Below are 23,534 nucleotides of genomic sequence, written 5' to 3'. Positions count from 1 at the left end.
TGTGTATTGTGTGTGTGTGAATGTGGTGTGTATGTGTATTATGTGTGTGAATGTGGTGTGTGTGTGTGTGGGTCTATGTCGTTGTTCCTCCTACATGGGTGCAGTGTGTACACTTGTGTGTAGAGGCAGCGTCTGCTCTTGGCTCTCAGATACCGTCCCTCTTTCCTTTGAGGTGGTTATTACTGGTCTGGAACTAGCTGAGGATCCATCTCCCTCCACAGATCATTATATCTGATTGGATGTGGCACCACACCCACAGTCCTAAGAGGTAGAGGTAGGACTATCAACAGCCAAGGGCATCCTCGGCTACACACCAAATTCACAGTTGGCCTGTGCACCTCCCCAAATTTTAATCTGCAACTCAGAATCTTCGTGGGTTTGTTGCTGTTTCTTGAGTCTCCCTTCTTTTCTTTGATTTTTTAGGCAGGGTCTCATTGTGTAGCTCAGGCTTGACCTGTAACTCCTTCCCTATGCCAGACTGCCCTTCAATTTGCAGTACAATTCCCCTGCCTCCGCCTCCCCAGTGCTGGGATTGCAGGTGTGTATCACATGACCTACATGCCTGTGTTTCATGTCTGGTCTCTCTATGGGGCCCACACTGGACATCCCTGGCTCCTCCTACTGGGAAATCACGGCCACTTCCCAAGGTACAATGATCCATCCTCATTGTCATTTTAACTGGACTTAGACTCACCAAAAGGTGTCTGGGAGGCAATTTCTAGAGAGGTTTAACTGAGGAGGGAAATTCTCCTTGACTGTGGACAATGCTGTCTTTAGAACTGGGGTCCAAGATTGAATAAAAAGGAGAAACTGAGAGCTGAAGAGATGGCTCAGCAGTTAAGAGCACTGATTGCTCTTCCAGAGGTCCTGAGTTCAAATCCCAGCAACCACATGGTGGCTTACAACCATCTGTAATGAGATCTGAAGCCCTCTTCTGGTGTGCATGAAGACAGCAACAGTGTGCTCATAAAATAAATAAATAAATCTTTTTTTTCCCCAAGGGAGAAATTGAGACAACCACCAGCATTGATTTCTCTCTGCTTCCTGACTGTGGATGCAGCATGACCAGCTGCCTCACGCTCCCACTGCCATGCCTTCCCCGCCGTGATGACCTCGATGGAGCCTCCAATTGTGAGCCAAACAAGCTCTTCCTCCCTTTCAGCAGACAAACACGGCCGCATGTGCAGTTGGGCACCAGCAACTGTTTGTTTGTTTTTGTTTCCGATTTTTGTCTTATGCATATGTGTTTAAACGTTTTAGGAAAACATCAGACGCTTGTGGCTTAGAAGCAACGGCTGAAGTCAAGGCTGAAAATGATAGGAAAGGGGAGGTGGTGGTGTTAATTTCAAGAAAATGCTAAACAACAAGATGTGATTGTTTCACAGGCAGAGATGAAAATCGTGAAGGATAGTGACTGTCGACTGGGGCACTCCCCAGGGATGGCCACAGTGGGGTAGAATCCATCAGGTACGTGACTGGTCTCCAGGCAAGGCTTAATCACACACGGGCAGAGGCACAACAGGGGCAGAAATGTTGGACTGTGAATACTTACATTTAATTGTTTATTGCGTGCTCTCCGGCCTGCGTGTGGCGATCAGAGGGCCACTTTGAAGAGATGTCTCCTTCCACCGTATGGGTCACCGGGATTGAACTCAGGTCGTCGGGCTTCACAGCAAGCACTCACTTTACCTACTGAGCAGTCTTGCCAGCTGTGGATTGTACATTCCTGGTTCTGAAGTCTTCTCAACTCCTGCCAAGCCGAGAATCTGCCTGCTACTCTGCTGAGGTGTTCTCTCAGACTCAGCCCAATTCTGTTTTTCTCAAGGTGTTTTCCTTTCCTTTCCTTTCTTTCTTTCTTTCTCTCTCTCTCTCTCTTTCTTTCTTTCTTTCTTTCTTTCTTTCTTTCTTTTTTTGAGAAAAGTCTTAGCTGGCATGATGTCCCTGTTTCCCTCAACACCAGTGGACTCTGAGCCCAGAATCAGGTTGGGAGAAGGCATGTGGTAGGTGGAGGCCAGGAGCCTTGCTGAGTCCGCAGCATGGACAGTGTGGCCTTGCAGTGAAGAAGAGCTTGACCCCAAGTTTTAGAAACACCCCAACTTAGGAAGCCCCAGCCTTTGCTCACCACCATGTATCTCTCTTCCTCCTCAAACCAAGGGCCAGGAAGGCGGTTCAGTGGTAGCCGAGTGGGTCGTGGCTGTGCATTGCCACATCCAGCCAAGTGTAATGCTTTAACTTTTTAAAATTACACTTGTTTGTTTGGTGTCGTCGGGGCACTGGCCAGAGACCGACTTGGCAGGACTTGGTTCTCCCTACCATGTGGTTCGTAGGGATTGAACCCGGGTTGTCAGTCTGAGCAGCAAGCAACTTTACCCACTGAGCCATCTTGACGGTCCCCCTAATATAATGCTTTAAAACATTAAACATAACGCAAAAACATCTACAATATATCAAAAACACGGAGAGACATCTACTGGTCAGGGTGCCCTGGAACCTGAGGCAGGGGACAGGTCAGGAATGGAGCTATGTCCTTCTCTATAATTCTGAGCATATGGTGTCCTCCCATTTTGAAATCGAGGATTTGGAATGCATCTTAGTTACTGTTCTTTTGCTGGGAAGAGACATCATGACCAAGGCCACATACACACGCACACCCACATACACATACATATACGCATACACATACACACATACGCATACACACGCGCACATGCACACACACATGCACACACATACATATACACATACACACACATACACATACATATACACATATGCATACACACGCACACACATACACATACATATACACATACACACATACACATACGCACGCACACGCACACACATACACATACATATACACATACACACATACACATACGCATACACACGCACACACATACACATACATATACACATACACACATACACATACGCACGCACACATGCACACACATACACATGCACACACAAACATATACACATACGCATACACACGCACACACATACACATACATATACACATACACACATACACATACACACGCACACGCACACACATACACACATAGACACACACATACATATATACACACACACACATGCACACTCACACACACACATACACACATGCACATGCATGCACACACACATATTCATTCATTCATTCATTCATTCATTTAATTGAGGGTTCGCTTACAGTTCCAGAGGATGAGTCCATCATGTGGCGGCAGGGATGGCACTGCAGCAGAAGCCAAGGGCTTACATATGATCAGAAAGTTGCTGGCAGAGAGAGTGAGACTGGACCTAGCTCTGGCTTTTGAAACTTGAAAGCCCACCCCCAGGATAGCCCCAGCAAGGCCACGCCCCCTAATCCTTTCTGAACAGTTCCACTGAGAACCAATCACTAAATGCTTGAGCCTATAAGGCCATCCTCATTCAAACCACCACAGAGTGACAAGTCACATGTTCTGTTCTTGTTCCACCCTTGTCTTAGGCGTGTGGTCTGGGCTACCTCTCCCTCTCATTACCTACTTAATCAAAGTTCACTCCCCCACTGTCTTCCATTTTTGTTTGCTTTTTGAGACAGGGTCTTACTGTAGCCCAGGTTGGCCTTAAACTTTCAGTTATTGGGACTCAACCTTCCATATACTAGAGTCACGATCTGGGACAGTGAACTTCCTTCTGACAGAGGGAGGCATCATGCTCAGAGCAGCAGCCTCGAACCTTACGTATCATGATCTCTGCCCTGCAGCCTCTCCCTGACTGTCTGCCCTCCCGAAACTTCAGTGGATGACTGGCCTCCCGGTGGCCGGAATACTCCAAGCCTCTGCCTGTCTCAGAGCGTTTGCTGTTACCTCTGCCCAGACCTCAGACGTTTGTTTAGCTCACCTAGTCCTCAGTTTACCTGGGGGTGGGGGCAGATCGTTGTCGTCACAGAGGCCTTTCTCAGCCACTGGTCAAAGATGACTCCTTTCCCTGGTCCTTCTGGGCATATTCTGACTTTTCTGTCATCTGCGTACTGGTCGTGCCTGTCTGGTATTTACGAGATATGCTGGAGACCCAAACTCTGATCACCCACCACACTTAATGCACCCAGTGTATGGAGCAGTGAGCCACTCATAGTTTTCTTGCTTGTTAATCTGTATCCCTGCCAGTTGAAGGGCTTTGTCCAAATGTAAAATCTCCATTTAAAGACATTGGTCCTTTGCTGTCCCCTATGGAGCCCAGAGCCCAGTCAGGCTCTGGGAGCATCTTGAGAAGAAATGAATGAGCAAACGAAGCTCTAATCTTCAGGCCAAAACACTCTCATCCCTCTCCAAAGCATCCCACCTCCACCCTAAAACCCCCTTTGCAGCCAGTCCCTGGGTGTGCCCCCCCTCCATGTCTTAGCTCCCCACACCCTCTGTCTGGCTCGAATTACTTTTAGCTGCCAGCCAGCCACCCCGCAGCCAGCAAACGTGGACCAGCTGTGCCGCAGGAAGCTGCCTGCGCCTCAACAGGATGGCTCAGGATGTCTGCAGTGAGTCTAAATCAGCTCTGAAAGTTCGCGTTTTCCCTCAGTGTAAAATGCCTATCATTACTGCGGACTTGGAGATCAAAGCGTTAACAATGTGTTGATCCTCTCTTACTTCCAAGTGATGTATAAAAGTAACAGAGACCCTCTGACAAATGCGCCCGCTTCAGTGAGGAGAGGCCCAGTGGGGACCGTGGGAGGAAGCCGACCTGCCCAAGGCTTCCGGTTGCTGGTGCCCCGTTCCTACACTTCTCCTCCAACACTGCTTTTCTTTTTTTCCTCTTGCTTTCTCTTCTTTCAACCAAAGGAAACGAGTGTCTCTAATTCATCACTTTGCGCGGCCTCAGAGGTAGGCTTGGAAATAAAAAGGCTTCATTGAGCGGCACTGGATTTGCCTATCCCTCTGTGCAGATGTGGTCCTGCGTGGATGTTTTGTGAAAGGATGTTTTCTTCCTTTCAGGTCTTGCTGCCTTCCTTCCTGGCAACTTTCTGTGGCTTTGCAGCACTGTGTACCCGAAATGCAGGAGCTCTAAGACGACACCACATCCTCAGATGCTCCGGGTCCAAATGAATATAGGTGAGACAGGAGCACGAACCTGGTGCCAGAAGCCACGGAGTGGTGGCGACTGTGGAAAGTGCAGAGCCCCACCCAGCCAGCAGGGGGAGCTACTGTTCAAACTGTGGCCACATGGGACCTCGTGTGCATATCTAGAAGAGTTGTTCTCAAATCTGTAGATCCCAATCCCTTTGGGGTTCGTTCGACTCTTTCACCAAGGTCGCCTAAGACCATTGGAAAACACAGATATTTACATTATTATTCAAAACAGTAGCAAGCTTACAGTTACAAAGTAGCAGCAAAAATAATTTTATGGTTGGGAGACGCCACAACAGGAGGAACGGTATTAAAGGATTGTAGCATTAGGAAGGTTGAGAACCTCTGATCTAGAGAGAGAAAGCTTGGCTTGTCTGGTCCATATTTAGGGACAAATCGATGAGTGACAGATTCAGAAATGTCCCAGAACTAACTGCAGCCCAGTCTCTGGAAAGGGTAAGTATATTATCATTTGGGGCTAGGAGGGTGGGCTTGAGAAAATCGTTTGATAGTTAAAATATCACTGTGATGGGAAAACCCACAGTGATGGTTAGTGTACACTGTCAATACGACAGATGGTGGAAACACCCCAGACATGGGCCCCTGGACATGATTGGGGGGGGGCGGGGAGTGGGGGGATGATCTTTGATCTGATCTTCCAACTCTTGAACTGAGGTAGAAAGAGCCGCCCACCGTGGGTGGCACCATTCCCTGGCTTGGATCCTGACCGGTGAATGGAGAAAGGTGTTGGACAGCAGCCTGTGTCAGCGCCTTGCGTTTCCTGATCCAGGATGCAAGGGACCAGCTGCTGCAGGCTGGCTTCCCCACCGTGATGGACTCCACTCTGACCTGTGTGCTAAACTAAACCTTTTCTCCATACGTTGCTTTTGTCAGGCTGTTGTAGCACAGCACTGGGAGAGTAACTTCACTTCAGTTCCACCCCGGAGCCAAGTATGGGAGACCAGTCAAACTTAGAGGGAAGCTGCTTCTACTGCAGGGGGATTTGGGGAACTCCAAAGGCCCTGACAGAGAGGCTCCCACCCTTCTCTGGCTCCTCATGGATGAGTTGAGAAACTGGGCGTGACCTCCTCCTCCATACTAGCTGCCCACCATGGAGCTACACCCCTGGGCCTCTTTCCTCTTTAACAGGGTCTCACCAAGTTGCCATGGAGACCTTGAACTTGTGCCCCCCTCCCCCCCCCCCGGCTTCACACTTGAATACAGCTTTTTAGTATTGGCCTCCCTCTACCCCTCCATAGCAAGGGCTAACTATCACCTTGAAGAGTCTCTCCTCACAGCTCTTCCTTCTTCTGAGAGGAAGGACAGGACTCCCCTCAACCCTGTCTGATGTTCATCAGTGAATGATATCTGCTGGGATATCGGTGTGAGGACATCTGCCTCAGTGGAATCCTGGTTTGCAGGATTGGGGGCTGGGTCACGTCTTCCGATTTATAAAACTGTTACCAATCTCAGGCTGAGTACAGGAGCAATGTACTGGAGGAGAAAGAAAGGCTTTGGAGAGACTCTGCAAGCTGGGGCCTGGTGTGGGACGGGAAAACCAACCGGGCTGTAACAGGAACCCACCCAGCCAATTTGAGTAGATAGTTTTAATGTTTCCCGAATCTTGCAAAATGTGTATCCAATTAGCCACTACTGAAGGGCCTTATTTATAAAATAATACTTCTGTGGTCAGGTTGCACTTTTCCATTTATTTCTGGTGCATGGGGCTCAAGTTGCAGATTGGGCCCGTGATTAATCGAGGCAAACACCGGGTTTCTGTTGGCATCCGCGCAGGGTGGAGTCGAGCCAGGGCTGGAATCCGGAGGCTCCTCTGTTCTTTGGGGGCCTTTCTGGAGGAGCACAGGGCGAGAGAGGGTGGGGAGGGGGGCAGCGGCTGGAAGAAAATCACTGTTGGTGGACAGAGGGCACTGGTAGAAGTACCACGTGACCCAGGCAGGCCCCACGCAGCAGTGGCTAATTGGAGGGCAAAGTCTGGAGAGCTGTGTGCTGTGTGCAGAATGACGGCAGGCCCACTCGTGGGGCCGAGTTCCTGCTGGCTGGGTGGCTGCCTCCTAGGCCTGAGCAGGGATCTAAAGAGTGAATGAAACTGGAAAGAAAAGTCGAGGCAGCTAGATGAAGGAGGGAAAGACTGGAGCAAGCCTGTGTCCTACATCGGAAACTAGACTTGACACAAGCAAAGGGACGTGGTTGGATGAATGAAACTTTATTCACAAAACGAGTCAGGGGCCAGATCTTGCCCTTGGGCCTTTATTTGCAGCCCTGCTGTAAGGCAGTGGAAGACAAAGTTGAGGCAGGCTGAGTGCTCCGGTGGGGGTGGGTGGAGTTATTTGCCTTCACAGTGGGCAGGACTTTGATTGGCTGTCCCAGGAGTTTAGTAAAGCTCACAGAAGTGAAGGTTTAGTTAGTGCCCCGATTACAGGAGGCAGGGCTGCCCCTTTCACCAAGGAGTCTTTATCATCTGTAAGGTCCGAGAGTGTCTCCGGCATGAGTGACTTCTAGCCTGGACCACCCTGGCACTTAGGAGGTCACCCTTTACCCCACCTCCACTCTCATGGTTTGTGCCTCTTCCTTGGTTCAGGCAACCACAGCTGGCTGACAGTTCCAGAGCCCACAGAAACTTCTCAGGTTCCATGGGGCTTTGAGTGGCCCCACCCTAGTGAGCGTCCCACCCCTGTGAGCACCTCACCCCTGTGAGCGCCTCACCCCTGTGAGCACCTCACCCCTGTGAGCACCTCACCCCTGTGAGCGCCCCACCCCTGTGAGCGCCCCACCCCTGTGAGCGCCCCACCTCTGTGAGCACCCACCTCTGTGAGCATCCCACTCCTGTGAGCACCTCACCTCTCTGAGCACCTCAGCTCTGTGAGCACCCCACCTCTGTGAGCGCCTCACCCCTGTGAGCGCCTCACCCCTGTGAGCGCCCCACCTCTGTGAGCGCCCCACCTCTGTGAGCATCCCACCCCTGTGAGCGCCTCACCCCTGTGAGCGCCCCACCCCTGTGAGCGCCTCACCCCTGTGAGCGCCCCACCCCTGTGAGCGCCTCACCCCTGTGAGCGCCCCACCCCTGTGAGCGCCTCACCCCTGTGAGCGCCCCACCCCTGTGAGCGCCTCACCCCTGTGAGCGCCCCACCTCTGTGAGCGCCCCACCTCTGTGAGCATCCCACTCCTGTGAGCACCTCACCTCTCTGAGCACCTCACCTCTCTGAGCACCCCACCTCTGTGAGCGCCTCACCCCTGTGAGCGCCTCACCCCTGTGAGCGCCCCACCCCTGTGAGCGCCCCACCCCTGTGAGCGCCCCACCCCTGTGAGCGCCCCACCCCTGTGAGCGCCCCACCCCTGTGAGCGCCCCACCCCTGTGAGCGCCTCACCCCTGTGAGCACTTCACCTCTGTGAGCACCTCACCCCTGTGAGCGCCTCAACTCTGTGAGCGCCTCATGAGCGCCTCACCCCTGTGAGCGCCTCACCCCTGTGAGCGCCTCACCCCTGTGAGCGCCCCACCCCTGTGAGCGCCTCACCCCTGTGAGCGCCTCACCCCTGTGAGCGCCTCACCCCTGTGGGCGCCTCACCCCTGTGAGCGCCTCACCCCTGTGGGCGCCTCAACTCTGTGAGCGCCTCATGAGCGCCTCACCTCTGTGAGCGCCTCACCCCTGTGAGCGCCCCACCCCTGTGAGCGCCTCACCTCTGTGAGCGCCTCACCCCTGTGAGCGCCTCACCCCTGTGGGCGCCTCACCCCTGTGAGCGCCTCACCCCTGTGGGCGCCTCAACTCTGTGAGCGCCTCATGAGCGCCTCACCTCTGTGAGCGCCTCACCCCTGTGAGCGCCCCACCCCTGTGAGCGCCTCACCTCTGTGAGCGCCTCACCCCTGTGAGCGCCTCAACTCTGTGAGCGCCTCATGAGCGCCTCACCTCTGTGAGCGCCTCACCCCTGTGAGCGCCTCAACTCTGTGAGCGCCTCATGAGCGCCTCACCTCTGTGAGTGCCTCACCCCTGTGAGCGCCCCACCCCTGTGAGCGCCTCACCTGTGTGAGCGCCCCACCCCTGTGGGCGCCCCACCCCTGTGGGCGCCTCACCCCTGTGGGCGCCTCACCCCTGTGGGCGCCTCACCCCTGTGAGCGCCCCACCTCTGTGAGCGCCTCACCCCTGTGAGCACCTCAGCTCTGTGAGCACCTCACCTCTGTGAGCACCTCACCCCTGTGAGCACCTCACCTCTGTGAGCACCTCAGACAGAAGTTCTTTCTACACCTGCTCCTTTGTGTACCCTTGGGAATGCTGAGAATTCCCTGGGCTCTCTCTTGCTGGTGGGTGTGTTGCTGGTGGTGAAGACTGGGGAGGCCTCAGAGTGGGAGGATTGAGACCTCTAGCCAGTGTTTCTTGGATCATGATGGTGTCCCAGACAGAGGCAGTCAAAGTAAGGGTCTGAGAGGAAATGGGATTACAGGACAGACGTGCACAGTGGATTCTTAGAGACTCACCCTGCCCAGGAGCTGGGATAGTGTTTGATGGACACTAGTGGAGGGGAGTGTGTGTGTGTGTGTGTGTGTGTGCGTGTGCATGAGGAGTGTGTGTGAGTATGTGTGTGTCTGTGTGTGCTGTGTGTGCCTGAGTGTGTGTGAAGATTATGTGTGTGCATATGTGAATGTGTGTGTCTGTATGTGTGCCTGAGTGTGCGTGTATGAGTGTGTGCTGTGTGTGATGGACACTAGTGGAGGAGAGAGTGTGTGTGTGCCTGTGTGTCTGTATGTGTTTGTATAAGTGCATGTGAGTAATATGCATGTCCTATGTTTGTGCCTGACAATGTGTGTGTGCCTGAGTGTAAGAAGTGTGTGAGGAGTGTGTGTGTGAGTATGCTGTGTCCACATGTGAATGTGTCTGTGTGTGAGAGGTGTGTGTTTGTGTGTGTGTGTGCTGTGTATGCCTGAGTATGTGAGTGTGTGAGTATGCTGTGTCCACATGTGAAGGTGTCTATGTGTGAGAAGTATGTGTGTGTGCGCTGTGTATGCCTGAGTGTGTGAGTGTGAGTATGCTGTGTTTGTATGTGAATGTGTCTGTGTGTGTGAGGAGTATGTGTGTGAGGAGTGTGTGTGTTTGTGTGTGTGTGTAGTGTATGAGTATACATATGTGAATGTGAGTGTGTGTGTATGAGTGTGTGTGAAGAGTGTGTGCTGTGTGTGCCTGAGTGTGTGAGTATGCTGTGTTTGTATGTGAATGTATGTGTCTGTGTGTGTGTGCTCTGTGTGTGTTTGCTCTGTGTGTGGTGTGTGTGGAGTGTATGAGTGTACGTATGTGAGTGTGTGTGTGTAGTGTGTGTGAGTGTGTGTGCTGTGTGTGTGTAGTGTGTGTGTGTGTGTGTGTGTGTGTGTGTGATTGGGATTTCCCTGTATAGGACTTACTCTGCACTCCAGATCCCTTTTGTCTCTGTAGGGTTTCAAATGCGCCGTGGTATCGGATGTTTGGTGGGAGCCGTCAATTTGAGAGACTAATGATATGCAGATGTAATTACAAGCACAGGACAGTGAGCGTCCCCTCTGTCAACCATGTTGGTTCCAGCTGCTTCTAGATGGTGTTGGGTGGTCTTGTTTCTGTTTGAGCTGTGACAGGACCCTGGTTCAGTGGCCGCATGAGCCTCTAGCTACCACACAATGTCTCTGTTTGCCTTCTGTGTCCACCTAGACCACCTCAGCTGCAACTTCCGGAAGTTCTGTCTCCCTTCTGTCTTGAACTCTAGAGTCCTGGGGACAGCGGAGAGTGCAAACTCCTTGTGTGACCATCATGTATCAGTCAGCTATGAACACCATGATGCTGTGTAATGTCTCATCTCAAGCTGAGATGATTGGGGCCAAAGCAATAAGAGAGGCAACCCTGCCTAAGAGAGGTCTCTGCTCCAGCCTTAGACTCCCTAGACTTCCTTAAAAGGCACGTGGTTCTCTCAGCTGCAGGGAGTTTGCTCAGGGGCCCAAGTGGAGGGGCAATAGCTTACCCTGGGCACAGCCTGCTTGTAGTAGGCATGGCACACCAAGTCACAAGCCGAGCGAAGGTACGGGCAAAGTCTCTGCCAAAGACAGTCAGACCTCCAGGTCTGGAGGGGAGGGTGGGCATCCCACTGTAGAGACAGAGATGGGATGTGACTCTGCAGAACAGTAGTCCAAGCCACCATAACCAACACACACACACACGCAAACACACACACACACACGCACATACACATACACACAGAGACACACGGACACACACACACAAACACATACACATACACACAGACATACACACACACAAAGACACACGGACACACACACACATACACACAAACACACACACACAAACACACACACAGATACACACACACGGACACACACACATACACACAAACACACACACAGACACACACACAAACACACATACACACATACACACACATACAGACACATACACACACACATACACACAGAGACACACACATACACACACAAACACATACACACACATACACACACACAAACACACACACATACACACAGACATACACACACACAAAGACATGCGGACACACAAACACACACACAGATACACACACACAAACACACAGACATACACACACACAAAGACACACGGACACACACGGACACACACACAAACACACACACATACACATACACACAGACACACACACAGAGAGACACACGGACACACACACACACGCAAACACACACACATACACACAGACATACACACACACAAAGACACACGGACACACACACATACACACAGACACACACACAGACATACACACACACACAAAGACACACAAACACATACACACAAACACACACAGACACACACACAGATACACACACAAACACACACGGACACACACACACAAACACAAACACACACAGACACACACACACAAACATACACATACACACAGACACACACACAGAGACACACGGACACACACACACACACACACATACACACACACACACGTTCCACACAACTCTTCTTGTCGTTCTGACAAACACCCGAAGAAGCAGCTGAAGGAAGAAGGAGTTGCTTTTAGCTCAGACTCCATAGAATTTCCACCTGATACAGTGCCGAGGCTAAGGCAACTGTGGCTGCTGCACAGCTGCCCCATGGCTGCTCGACGGTCAAGCAGAGTACAGGCTGGGGCTGGAAGTGGGAACAACCTTCAAGACCATCTCTAGCAACCTTGTCTGTATGTAAGCCCACAATTCAAAGTCTCCACAAGCCCCTGACACAGCCCCAGGAACAGCAGACTAGGTGTTGGAGCACACGAGCCTGAGGGGGACACCTCTGACTCACGTAGCCAGCATAGCCAGCATAGCCAGCAAGTGTACCTGTTGGGAATACTTCCACTAGCGAGGAGCACAGCAGTCATCTAACTAGCTTGAACTGTGCGCCCCCCATCCCCGAAACCCCAGAGACTAATGCCCAAGACTACTCTGATGCCATATGCAGTCACCCCGTTCCCCAGCATCTTTGACACTTGTCTGCCTCATGGTAACAACATGGTAGCCCGTGCCCCAAATCAATCAACCTTTCATGACAGCAATTCAGGCAGGGACTCCTTCCCTGTCAGTCCCACAGAGCTTCCTACAGGGCCCTCAGGAGATGCCTGGGGTTCAATTTTCCTAGAGATGGTATGGGAAGGGTGAAGTCAACCTTGTTGAATGATTCCCAGGAAGGTGCTGTCCCCTCCCCTCAGCTTCAGGGAGTAGGGACAAGCCCCTGTATTGAGCTGCAGACCCACACCCAGGCTGGAGAGGGCTGGGGGCATGTGGGTGGGGCCCCAGCAGCAGATGTTGGAGCCTTTCTGCCCCATCTGCCTGCTTCCCCTTAGCTATTAGATGCTGATCAGTTTATGTCCTGTGCCACATCCTCCGTCAAGTCCAAGAGGATGACTGTGACCCATACCTCCCAGAGGGACCTCCTAGAGGTAGCACCGTCCTCCAGTTGACATTGACTAGTGTTAACCTCAGCTACAACGTTTCAAAAACCCTGCCATTCCCATAGCGCTGTTCAGTTCTCTCCCAATAGGTGGGTGAGGGTCTTTTGTTCCTGAACCTGTGAGGCTGAGTAAGAGGCATCCGTAACTTATGCCATGGTCAGAGGTTGGGCCAGAGCGAGAGGGAGGCGTGTGGAGCACAGCCTCTTCAAAGATGATGCCACCGTCAGGTTTCTTTCCTGGCCAGGGTCACAGCAACCCTGTAAAGCTATCAGCTTGTCCTCCAGCCTAGGGAAACTCTGCCTGGGGGAGGACGGGGTGAGGAGATCAAAAGATGGTTGGCGTAATGCAATCACAGTTAGGATCACAGGTGACTGAGCCTTGCTCTCACGGTGAGGTTGTTGGAGCAAGAGTCCTGTGTGATGGGAGTTTGGGGGGCAGTTCCCACGAGACCATCCTGTTCACTCCTGATGCCTTCAGAGGCCCAGCCTCCACTCTCCTACCCTCTCGGGCTGACCTGCTCCCTCACAGATCTACAAAAAGTCCTATAGTGTCCATCTTTGGTTGTGGAGTGTGTACGTGTGTGGGGGTGGGGTGGGGTATGTGTGTTCATCCTCCTAGTTACCAGCTCCCCCTTCCCACAATGAAGTTCAGATCAGAAAACATGACAGTCTCCCCCTACACCTTGCTGTGCCCAGCAGGCATGACTAATCACTGAGGCATCCTGAACCTCTCGGGCAAGTTTCAACCCCTCTTCTGCACAGTGTGCAGCAGACAGTGTGCAGCAGAGGGAGCACGGTAGGACTCTCACCTGACTTTCCAGGGAATCTTTAGGTTCTAACTCTCTCTCTCTCTCTCTCTCTCTCTCTCTCTCTCTCTCTCTCTCTCTCTCTCTCTGCTTTTCTGCATCCAACGAAACCACAGCTAAGGGGGAAGTGACTTCCCGGCAGAATTTCAGAAGCTAGATCTCCAGACAGCCAGAGCCACTCAGCTCCTGGACCAGCCTGGAGCCGGCCCCAGGCACAGCCCCACTTCTAAATTACATGCTTCCGGTTTCCGCTCTGCTGGGTGGGGATGCCAAGGCCTCAAACAGGGGTAGGAGGAGTGTTAACTTTTACAAGCACAGGATACAAATAGTATCTCTCCTGGAGAATGCTCTCACTCCCAAGGCCATTACCCCCAGCCATAGAGTTCAAAGGCTTTGCAGAGCAGAGCGGAGCTTTGGCTCCTGAAGCCACAGAGCCCTGGGAGCAGGGGTCAATGCTCCCACTTCATCTACCACCAGTCCGAAGTGTGGCACCCACCTCCTTCATTCCCTGGTCTCTTTTGACTGATCATTCTAGTTGAAACATGCTACCACAGTGCATGATTTGCAAAGTGCAGTTGATAGAGGATCTGATTTGAGTACCGGATTGATTTTTTTCTATTGGGTTTGCCAGTTACCACTCACATAATTGACCCTTATGAGCTGATTAAATAGAGTCGTGTGTGTGTGTGTGTGTGTGTGTGTGTTGTGTGCATCTTTGTGTATATGTGTCTGTGTCTGTATGTGTGTTTGTGTATATATGTGTGTATGTGTGTGCATGATTATGAATGTGTATTGTGTCTGTATATGTTGTGTGTGTCTGTGTATGAGTATATATGTGTGTACATGTATGTGTTGTGTGTATGTGTTGTGTGTATGTGTTGTATATGTGTCTGTGTCCATGTATATATGTATGTATATATGTGTTCATGTGTATGCATGTGTCTATATATGTATTGTGTGTATATGTATGTGTGCATATGTGTGTATACATGTGTCTGTGTTTGTGTATGTGTATATGTGTCTCTCTATTATGTATCTGTGCATGCATATGCATGTGTGTTGTATGTGTATATGTATGTGTGTCTGTGTATGTGTGTATATGTACGTGTATGTGTATGAATGTGTGTTGTGTGTCTGTGTGTATGTATGTGTCTGTATGAGTGTATATGTGTGTATGTGTGTGTTGCGTATATGTGTTGTATATGTGTCTGTGTCCATGTATGTATATGTGTGCATGTGTATCTGTATATATATTATGTATATATATGTGTGTGTGTGTGAATATATTTGTGTACATGTGTTTGTGCTTGTGTACATATGTGTGTATGTGTCTCTCTATTATGTGTATGTATGTATATGTATGTATGTGTATGCATGTGTATGCATGTATGTCTGTATGTTGTATGTGTCTGTATGTGGTGTGTGTGTTGAAAATGAACATCTGAACCCTGCTGAGGCTTAGAGGAGGGAATGAAAGTGACTTGGCTGGAATTCCCAGCATTAAGCCCAGAGGGAGGGGCCATTATGACTGTGATTGACAGTTTATGGTCGGTGTCCTCTCTGGGAATGGGAGCAGCCTGCTCAGGTGGCCTTGGGAAATGGTAGCAGGGCTGCCTTCCGTAGCATTGCCTTCCCCACACTCCCGAAGCTGCTGTTTTAAGGTCCCTTCTATGTGCACAGCAAGGGCGCTTTCTCTGGAGTCTGTGATCATTGCTGTAGGTATAGGGGAGGGGTCAGGTCGTGGTAAGGAACAAGGCTTCCTGTGGTGGTTTCCTAATCTTCCTTGAAGGTGTGTGACAGCATCTTCAGCAGTGGATACAGTTGGTGTCACAAGATCCCACCCTCAGGCTGTGTCCCTGCTCTCTGGTGGAAAAGATGAGTCCTACATCCCGGGGCATGAACGAGGGGCGTTTGGGTCCTCCATGTTGGGTTGGGCATTGTTCTTTTGTGCCCTGCCATTCAAATCAAGAAGGTACATCCCACCTATGGTGACAACTCCAGGCACATCCCACCTACAGTGACAACTCTTGGCACATTCCTCTTCTTGCAGATAACCTCTTTCCCTTCTGAGAGGCTAAGCCACTTGCCCAAGCCACAAGCCAGTGTGAGGCAGGTCTGTGGGTGGAGCTGTGGGGTCCCTCAGAGCAGGCAGAGCTGAGGCTTGCAAGACAGGGGCTCTGAGAACAGCCCCCAAGCCCCCAGGGAGGGGTGTTCTTCCAACCATGGTCTCAGAGCCCCTGCCTTGGCTTTCATGACCAATGCACAGGGCTGGCCTCGGCAGGAGGCCTCACCCCAAAGCCGCCTGGGGACTGCTCCGGCCTTCACGTATTCATTAAGTTGAGTTGAAAGAAAGGTCAGCTTTTACTGCCAGTCTAGAAGGATCCTGGCTGCTTGGCCAACGCAGAGACCAGCCCTAGAGAAAGGCTGTCAGGGCTCTGCTGGGTGAGAGAGCTGTCAAAGGCTGGGTGAGGGAGCGTTCACAACTCCGTGGCTGAATGTAGAGAGCCTCTGGTTCCTTTGAGGGTATCAGAATGCTGTGGGTTTTGGAGATTCACACGCTCAGTTTGGCTGACAGCAAGGGTCTCTTCTCAGGTTAGTGGGAGCAGCGTGCTAAGCAGGGGTGTCCTGGGCTGGAGGGTTCTGAATACAAGCAGGAAGTAGGGTCAAGGAGTCACAGCAGGGATCAACTCCTTGCTGTCCCAGCCTCCTCCTGGTGGTACAAAGGGAGACATACCGTGTGGCCAGCCCACAGTACACAGGGCAGATCTGTTAGTCGGTTTCTGCAAACTCCCTCGAGCTTTGTTCTCTGCCCTGGGACAATGCTTGACCTCTTAACGTGAATGGCCTCCTCCCCTTCCCATTGGATCCTGTGCTGACCTCATCGAGGGAAGGATGCTGCCTCGCTTCCTCACCTGGCCTCAGTTTCCCCACCTGTAGAATGGGAGTAGTTCGGTGGTTGTGGAGGACAGCAGCCTTGGGCCTTGTGATTACTGTGATCGAGCCCAGCTGGCTTGTGAGACAGGAGGTCCAGCTGCAGTCACCCCACCATCCCAGTCTACACTTGGCCACCACCATGGATGTGAGCAAGGCAACGAAGGCTGGTCCTTAGTCTTTAAGCTGACCATAGGTGTCAAGTTCATATTGGCCAGTGCTCCCAGCCTGGATCAGATGAGCCTACCGGAGACCTCTGTATATCTGTACGAAATGACCAGTGGCTGTGGTGCTGGGCTTGAGTTGTGGAACTGATACAAACCTGAGCCTTCCCTTCTGTGACACTGTTCTGAAAGGTTCCCTTCCCCACGTCTCTGTCGTTGGCGTGAGGTCATCAAAACATGACACCCAGGGCTCACTGACAAATCAAACGGATGTTGGAAGTGTCGTTGCGATATGTTTGTTATGTGCCAAGGAGTTAAAAGAAATACATTCTCCTTAGCCAGATTGGAATATGCCTGTGTCATGGTGCCCCCTTTCTTTCCAGCGCTAATCTTAAGTTCCCCTCAGAACAAAGGCCTCTCTGTTGGCAGACAACCTCAAAGAGAGAGCTTTGTTCAGGCCCAACCTCCCCCCACCACTGTGCCAATCACCTCTCACCCTTCCAGCCGGGAGTTGGCATCCCGGGGCCAACTCGCTAGCGTTTGCAGCTCCCACTCGGGGACCCTACTCAGGAGCTTAAGGCCTTTACACACGCTACGGGATGATTGGCACATGGTCCTCAGAGTGTGAAGAGACAATATTAGGAGTGGGGAGACCTCAGTCGGCACTCAAGGATCCCCCACACCCTGCACCTCCATGCACACTGGGGCTCTGGGCTCACATGGTCAGGTCTTCCAGCCTGCCACCTCCTCACATTGTGCTGCTGAGTTTAGCCCTGAGGAAGGAGGACAGAGTGCCTGCCTCTTCATAGGCTGCAAGGCAGGAGTCTCTTCAGCTCCTGGCCGCCAGCCTCATCCTGTGCCATTTCCATTCTAAGGAGGATTCTCTCGTGAGTCAGATCTGATTCTGTCTTTGTTCCGTTTGTTTTGGTTTTTGGTTTTGTTTTGGTTTTTCATTTTCTTGACACAGGGTCTCAAGTATCCCAGACTGGCCTCAAACTCCCTATGTAGCTGTGGATGCTCTGAGGATCCTCCTCTTGTCTTCTAAGTCCTGGGGTGAGAGACAAGCAGTACCACATCTAATTGACGGGCGCACACACTCAGGAACTGACCCACCTCCCTGCCCTCAGACCAGACCTTTCAGGCTCCTAATCTTGTCCAGGAGGTTCTTGCCCCTTGGCAGGGATCTCCTGGGTAGACCAGTCCCATCAATGCCAGGCTTTCCTTAGAGTTACCCCTGCCATACAGCAGCCTCCGGTCATAGGAGGTCAACTCTTGGGATCCAAAGAGCACGGGCCACAATGACCTAGAGCGGGTTATACCGCAGCATGGACCATTTTCGCCACAGAGTCCTGCCTGTCACATTACTGGCAAACACCATGCTGTGATAGAATTGCGGCTCGAGTCTGTACAGACCACAGCAGGCCAATACGGTCCCATGTGGAAGAGGTTTATTGAGGACAGCGGAGACAGAAGTGGGGTAGAGAGAAAGGGGGCAAAAAGGGTCTGCCTTTTATTTAAACTGTGACGTAATTGCTCCCAGGTGAAGGTGGGAACTGAACCAAAAGGACGCTGGGAATGTATGGCCGTTGCCAGGGCAACAGATGCCCTGTCGCCTGCAGTGACATCATTGCTGGAGATGAAATTGGTCCCTGATACCAACACACCGGGTTTGAGATGTGACTCCATAGACTGGACCTCTCCATCAGGTCGGGTAGAGCTTACTAACATTTGAGGATGAAGACACTTATGATACAGATTCAAAACTTGCACCCGAGGCCCAGGTGGGCAGAGCTAGCCTGAGATGGGCCCCCTCTGGTGCCACATAGCACGGGCTGGGCATAGCACTCCTGAGATGACCCCAGACACCCAGAGGCCCCCATACCACTAAGATGAGCAAGTGTGTTGTGGAGCGATGGAAGAGAAAGAGAAACAAATCAGTGTGTGAACAATGAAGGGCGGGGGAACCAGAGACTCGAGGGGAGTGAGGAACTTCCTGGTGTGAGTAGCCAGCGATGCCATCTGAGGCTATGGGGGTCCTGGCCCATGCCGTTGAGGATCAAGCCTGGATCGTGGTCCTGCAACAACGGGGGTCTGTTGCCACTAAAGGCCATGCAGCTGCCCCTCCTCTGTCTGGGATGCCGCCTGGGGCCATGTTGATGTCAGCTATGGTGTGTGTGGGGGGAGGGCAGGCTGTGCAGTTCCCCCTCCTCAGCTCCAGCACTCTGGAGATGACCCCCCTTACCTGAGCAGTGCTAGAGAGCTGGCCCAGGTGGTATGGGTGCCGGAGAGCTGGGTCCGATTGGGGTGACTGTGGGAGAGTGGTCAGGCTGACCAACCAGGCCTGGATCCCTGCAGGCATTGAACTCGTCTACCCCAACATCAGCCTCATCTGTGAACTGCTGGAATGTGTGAAAGTCCTGGAGATCCAAAGCTGCAGGCTCTCCATGACACCAGGCAACAGTAGGATCTCCAAGAGGGGTCCTGGGGAGGATCCAGTACTGACAGAGTAGAAGTCAGAGACCTCAGACCACACAGTGACTCTCTGCAACGGACATTTGCAAGTAAAGAAGTGTGAACAAAAGGGCAAACTCAAACTGTGGGATTCACTGGACACACTGCATGGTGAGATTTTTGTTCTGTTCTGTTTTGGGGGGAGGTTTCAAGGGCGGAGGGCGGACATGGAGGGACCCGATGAGTGGGATTGGGGTGTGTGATGTGAAATTCGCAAAGAATCAATAAAACGTTTTCAAAAATAGCATCTCCAAGACAGGCCTGGTGGGTACAGCCCAGCTGTAATCCCAGCACTGAGAAGGTGGAGGATAGAAAGCCCCTAGTTCAAGGCCGTCCTGGGCTACAGAGCAAGAGTCTCTCTCCTCCCTCCCGCTGTTCTTTGTTTTTTCTGGTTTTCTGAGGCAGGGCTTCTTTGTGTAGCCTTGGCTACCCTAGAACTAGCTTTGTAGACCAGGCTGGCCTTCATCTCAGAGATCCTGCCTGGCTTTGCCTGGAATTAAAGTCTTATGCCACCTCCGCCCACCTCCTCTAAGAACAGAAGCAGCGAATGAAAAGCCAGCAGGACAGTTCACACCCTCAGCTCAGCAGGGTCTAGAACCCCAGGAAAGAAGCATGGAGTGGCTGGGAGGGGATTTTCTTGGTTAGGTTCACTGAGGTGGGAAGACCCTCCCTAACTGTGGGCAGCATCGCCCTGTGTGCTGGGGTCCTGGGCTGCCTAAAGGGAGGCAGAGAGTTGGTACAGCATCTCCTGCCTGACCACATCTGCACGTGGCGGCCGCCTTACCTCTACTGCCTCAGCCAATAGGATTCATCGGATCTAAATTGTAAGCCAAAAGGAAACCCTCCCCTCCTTAGGCTGCTGTTGCTAGGATATTTTATCACAGAAACGGAAAAGTAATAAATATACCCATTTTCCATAATTTTCACCAAGCAGTGGATTACTCTCAAGGGGAATTTCACTTAAAATTACCAACAACTTTCTGTCCAACACTTGTCATTCTCTACCTGTTTCATTATGCCCTCTTTATGACTGCGTGTGTGTGTGTGTATGTGTGTGTGTGTCTGTGTGCATGCATGTGCATGTACATGTTTGTGTACATGTGTGTGCATGCATGTGTTTGTGTGCACGTGTGTGCTCGTGTGTATATGTGCATACATGCATATGTATGTGCGTATATATGTGCCCGTGTGTGAGTCTATGTGCATGTATGCAGTTGTAACTTGTATTTCCCTAACAACTGATGATGCCATCTCTTTTTTGGAAATGTGTCTGTTTGAGTCCATTTTTAAATGAATGGTTTGTCTTTTTGTCATTGGCCTCCAAGAGCTCTTTATATATTATGGATCTTTTATAACCTTTTGAGTTGACAAATCAATGTTAACACCAGGCCTTGATCAGAGAGTCCAAAGCCCAGTCTTTGTGCTGGGACGATCTTCCATGTCAGGTGTGAAAATGAAGATCCCAGTCAGAATGTGCCAGCCTGTGTCCACCTGATGCCACCTGACCCAAGTGCGGACACGGTCAGACCCAGTGTGTGACTTTGTCTCTTTTTCCTAGGACCTGGTGTGTAGATACACACTGGAGGATGACTTGAACTTGTAACCTTCCTACCTCTGCCTCCCTGATGCATGTGCCTCCATACCTGGACTAACTTTATTTTGGGGACACAGAACCTTGCTTCGAAGGTCAGGTTGGCCTCTAATTCATGATCCTCCTGCCCCAGCCTCCAGAGTTCTGGGAGTTCAGGTGTGCAATGCCATGCCTGATGTACAGGAGGAAGGACGGAGAAAAAGTCTCCACACAGAGTCCTTGGCTGCTAATCAAAAAGGCTGGCCAACACCGAGGGGAAGAGACATCCACAAACAAGTGGGTGAATCTACCCAGGCAGACATGAGATGTAACTGCTAATCAGTGAAGTCTACTGAGAACAGGAGGGATGCCAGGGAGAGTGAGTCTGTGACCACAGCAGTCTGGGAGGGCTTCCTGGTAGAGGGTGTGTTTTAGCAGGTTTTCAAGGTGGAGAGCCACTGTTCAGAAAGATGGGGAGGGCTTGCCAGGTAGTGGAGTGGTGAGCCTGACAGCCTGGGGCCAGAGCCAGGATCCAGAGAGGTGGGTTTTTAAAAAGCTGGGCTGGGTGACACAGATCTGTAATCCTAGCTACTCATGCTGAGGCAGGAGGACTGGCATCCTGAGGTCTTCCAAATTAAAACCAGAAAAATGTCTTGGTATGTGGCTAAGGGACAGAGCGTTATCCTTAGTGTTTGCAAGGCCCTGGTTCCGTGCACGGCGCCTCAAACAAGCAAAAAATAAAAGAGTTGACAAGCAAGGGACTTTCTCGTGCCCAAATTCAAGCCTGTTCTTCTAGATCCTGGCACCTGCCCTGCCACTTAAGGAGCTGGGACTTTTATTCTGGCGAGGAACCCTGGGGGTGCGAAGAACTTGCTGTGGACAGACCTAGTTTGGCGCTCCCATGGGTCACATGGAGTCTGTGTGTCCCTCCCCTTCCATGCTTCAAGCCACTAACCAGGCCGCCCACAGGCAGTGACTGCAGACAGCGCCCCGTCTCTTCCTGTGAGGAAAAGCATGCTGACAGCCCTGTGACTGACAACCTACTGGGTCTACGCACAGCCATTATCCCAGCAACTGGCCATTACCCAGGCAACCAGCCCAGGACAGAGGACAAGACGCCGGGAGACTTTTATGGGGGAAGAGGGAAGTTTCCACTGAATTCCAGGACATGCTTTTACAATCTTGACCCACCTGTGTGACCCAGTCTGACGAGAGGAATGATAGTTTCTACGGAGGGTCGTCAGGGAAGCTGGGACAGCCAGCCCCAAGACAGGCAGGCAGTTGGGGTGGAGCCCCCCAATGCGTTCCTCCTTTGTGTGGCTCTAACTAGTGGCCTTGGGGACAGCAGCCCTCCATTGTCCTCTACCAAGACCTGAATATGGGCCATGTAAAGGAAAACCCGCGGACACAATTTCCACAGTGAATTTTGAAATCTTTGAGATGAGAGGGCGGGGCCTCATGTCACTCCAGGGAGCAACGGGAGCACAGGAGGAGGGGGACAGCTGTCACTGTCTGTGCATAGCTGTCAGCTCCTTTCTGGACACCCAGGGGCCTAGAGTCGCACTCTGATGTGGCATCAGACAGACATGTCCAATCTGCACTGTTTTCACATGTGCCCTGTCTGTAACATCAGAGGCTACAGAGGTTTCCCCGGTGCTCTATCCCTACCATGGCAGAAGGAAAGCATCATCGGTGTCCTGGGCACCTGAGTAGGAAACAACCTTGCTTCCTCCAGGCTCAGACTTCACAGAGGTAGGAGGGGCTGTGAGTCACACAGGTGTGGGTTTGTATTTGCAGGACCTAAGGGGACCCTCAGCTGCCCGCAAATGGATGACTGCCTCAGGACCCTCCCAGCCTGTGTTCCTAGCTGGGAATCACAGGCTGGGGACGTACAGCCACCCTCCTGCTCTCTGGCCCTCTCTGCAGGTTCATGGCTCAGTGTTACCAGTCGAGACCAGGCCAGGGATCCAGGTCTGACTCCTGAGGGGCAAGCGCCCACTAATTTGAATGGGCACGGCCAGCTGTCAGGGTGACAGGCCTGCCTGGGCACACCAGCTCAGTGGAAAGGAGTGAGTGTGCATGTATGAGAGAGAGAGAGAGAGAGAGAGAGAGAGAGAGAGAGAGAGAGAGAGAGAGAGACAGAGACAGAGAGAGAGACAGAGAGAGAGACAGAGAGAGAGACAGAGAGAGAGACAGAGAGAGAGACAGAGAGAGAGAGAGTAAGAGAGAGACAGAGACAGAGAGGGACCCAGAGAGAGATAGAGAACAGAGAGCAAACCGGTGGGCCCAGGACTACACAGTGAAGTCAAAGGTCAAAGGCGCCCCCTGCTGGTGGTTGAGTTTTCCTGCGCTGCAGGCCCAGAAGGACGACGGCCAACTGGAGCTGCTGTGGGCTGAGTAGTCTGTCTGCACGTCAAACATTCTGTCCCTGGGGAGTATTTATGTAGCAGCTACTGTGTGCC

The 23,534-nt window shown here is 51.8% G+C and overlaps 1 long non-coding RNA gene across 3 annotated transcripts; it reads left to right on the top strand.

Annotated features, from left to right (window-relative positions):
* The first annotated feature begins 1,001 nt into the window (after positions 1-1,001).
* Positions 1,002-19,739, top strand: LOC147995842 (uncharacterized). Of its 3 annotated transcripts, XR_015684047.1 has the most exons (5): positions 4,477-4,522; positions 4,824-4,865; positions 4,977-5,093; positions 5,498-5,564; positions 6,003-6,800. It is a non-coding gene; the product is annotated as an uncharacterized LOC147995842 (long non-coding RNA). The 3 variants fall into 3 exon arrangements; XR_015684046.1 differs by lacking the exons at positions 4,477-4,522; positions 4,824-4,865; positions 5,498-5,564; positions 6,003-6,800 and adding exons at positions 1,002-1,131; positions 1,386-1,467; positions 18,532-19,739; XR_015684045.1 differs by lacking the exons at positions 4,477-4,522; positions 5,498-5,564; positions 6,003-6,800 and adding an exon at positions 18,532-19,739 and having other exon boundaries at positions 4,733-4,865.
* The last annotated feature ends 3,795 nt before the right edge of the window (positions 19,740-23,534 follow it).

Source organism: Rattus norvegicus, chromosome 3, assembly GCF_021556685.1.
Source record: "Rattus norvegicus strain SHRSP/BbbUtx chromosome 3, alternate assembly SHRSP_T2T, whole genome shotgun sequence".
Lineage (NCBI taxonomy): Eukaryota > Metazoa > Chordata > Mammalia > Rodentia > Muridae > Rattus > Rattus norvegicus.
The sequence above is the reverse complement of the archived record's forward strand: the minus strand, read 5'-3'. Positions and strand labels throughout refer to the sequence as shown.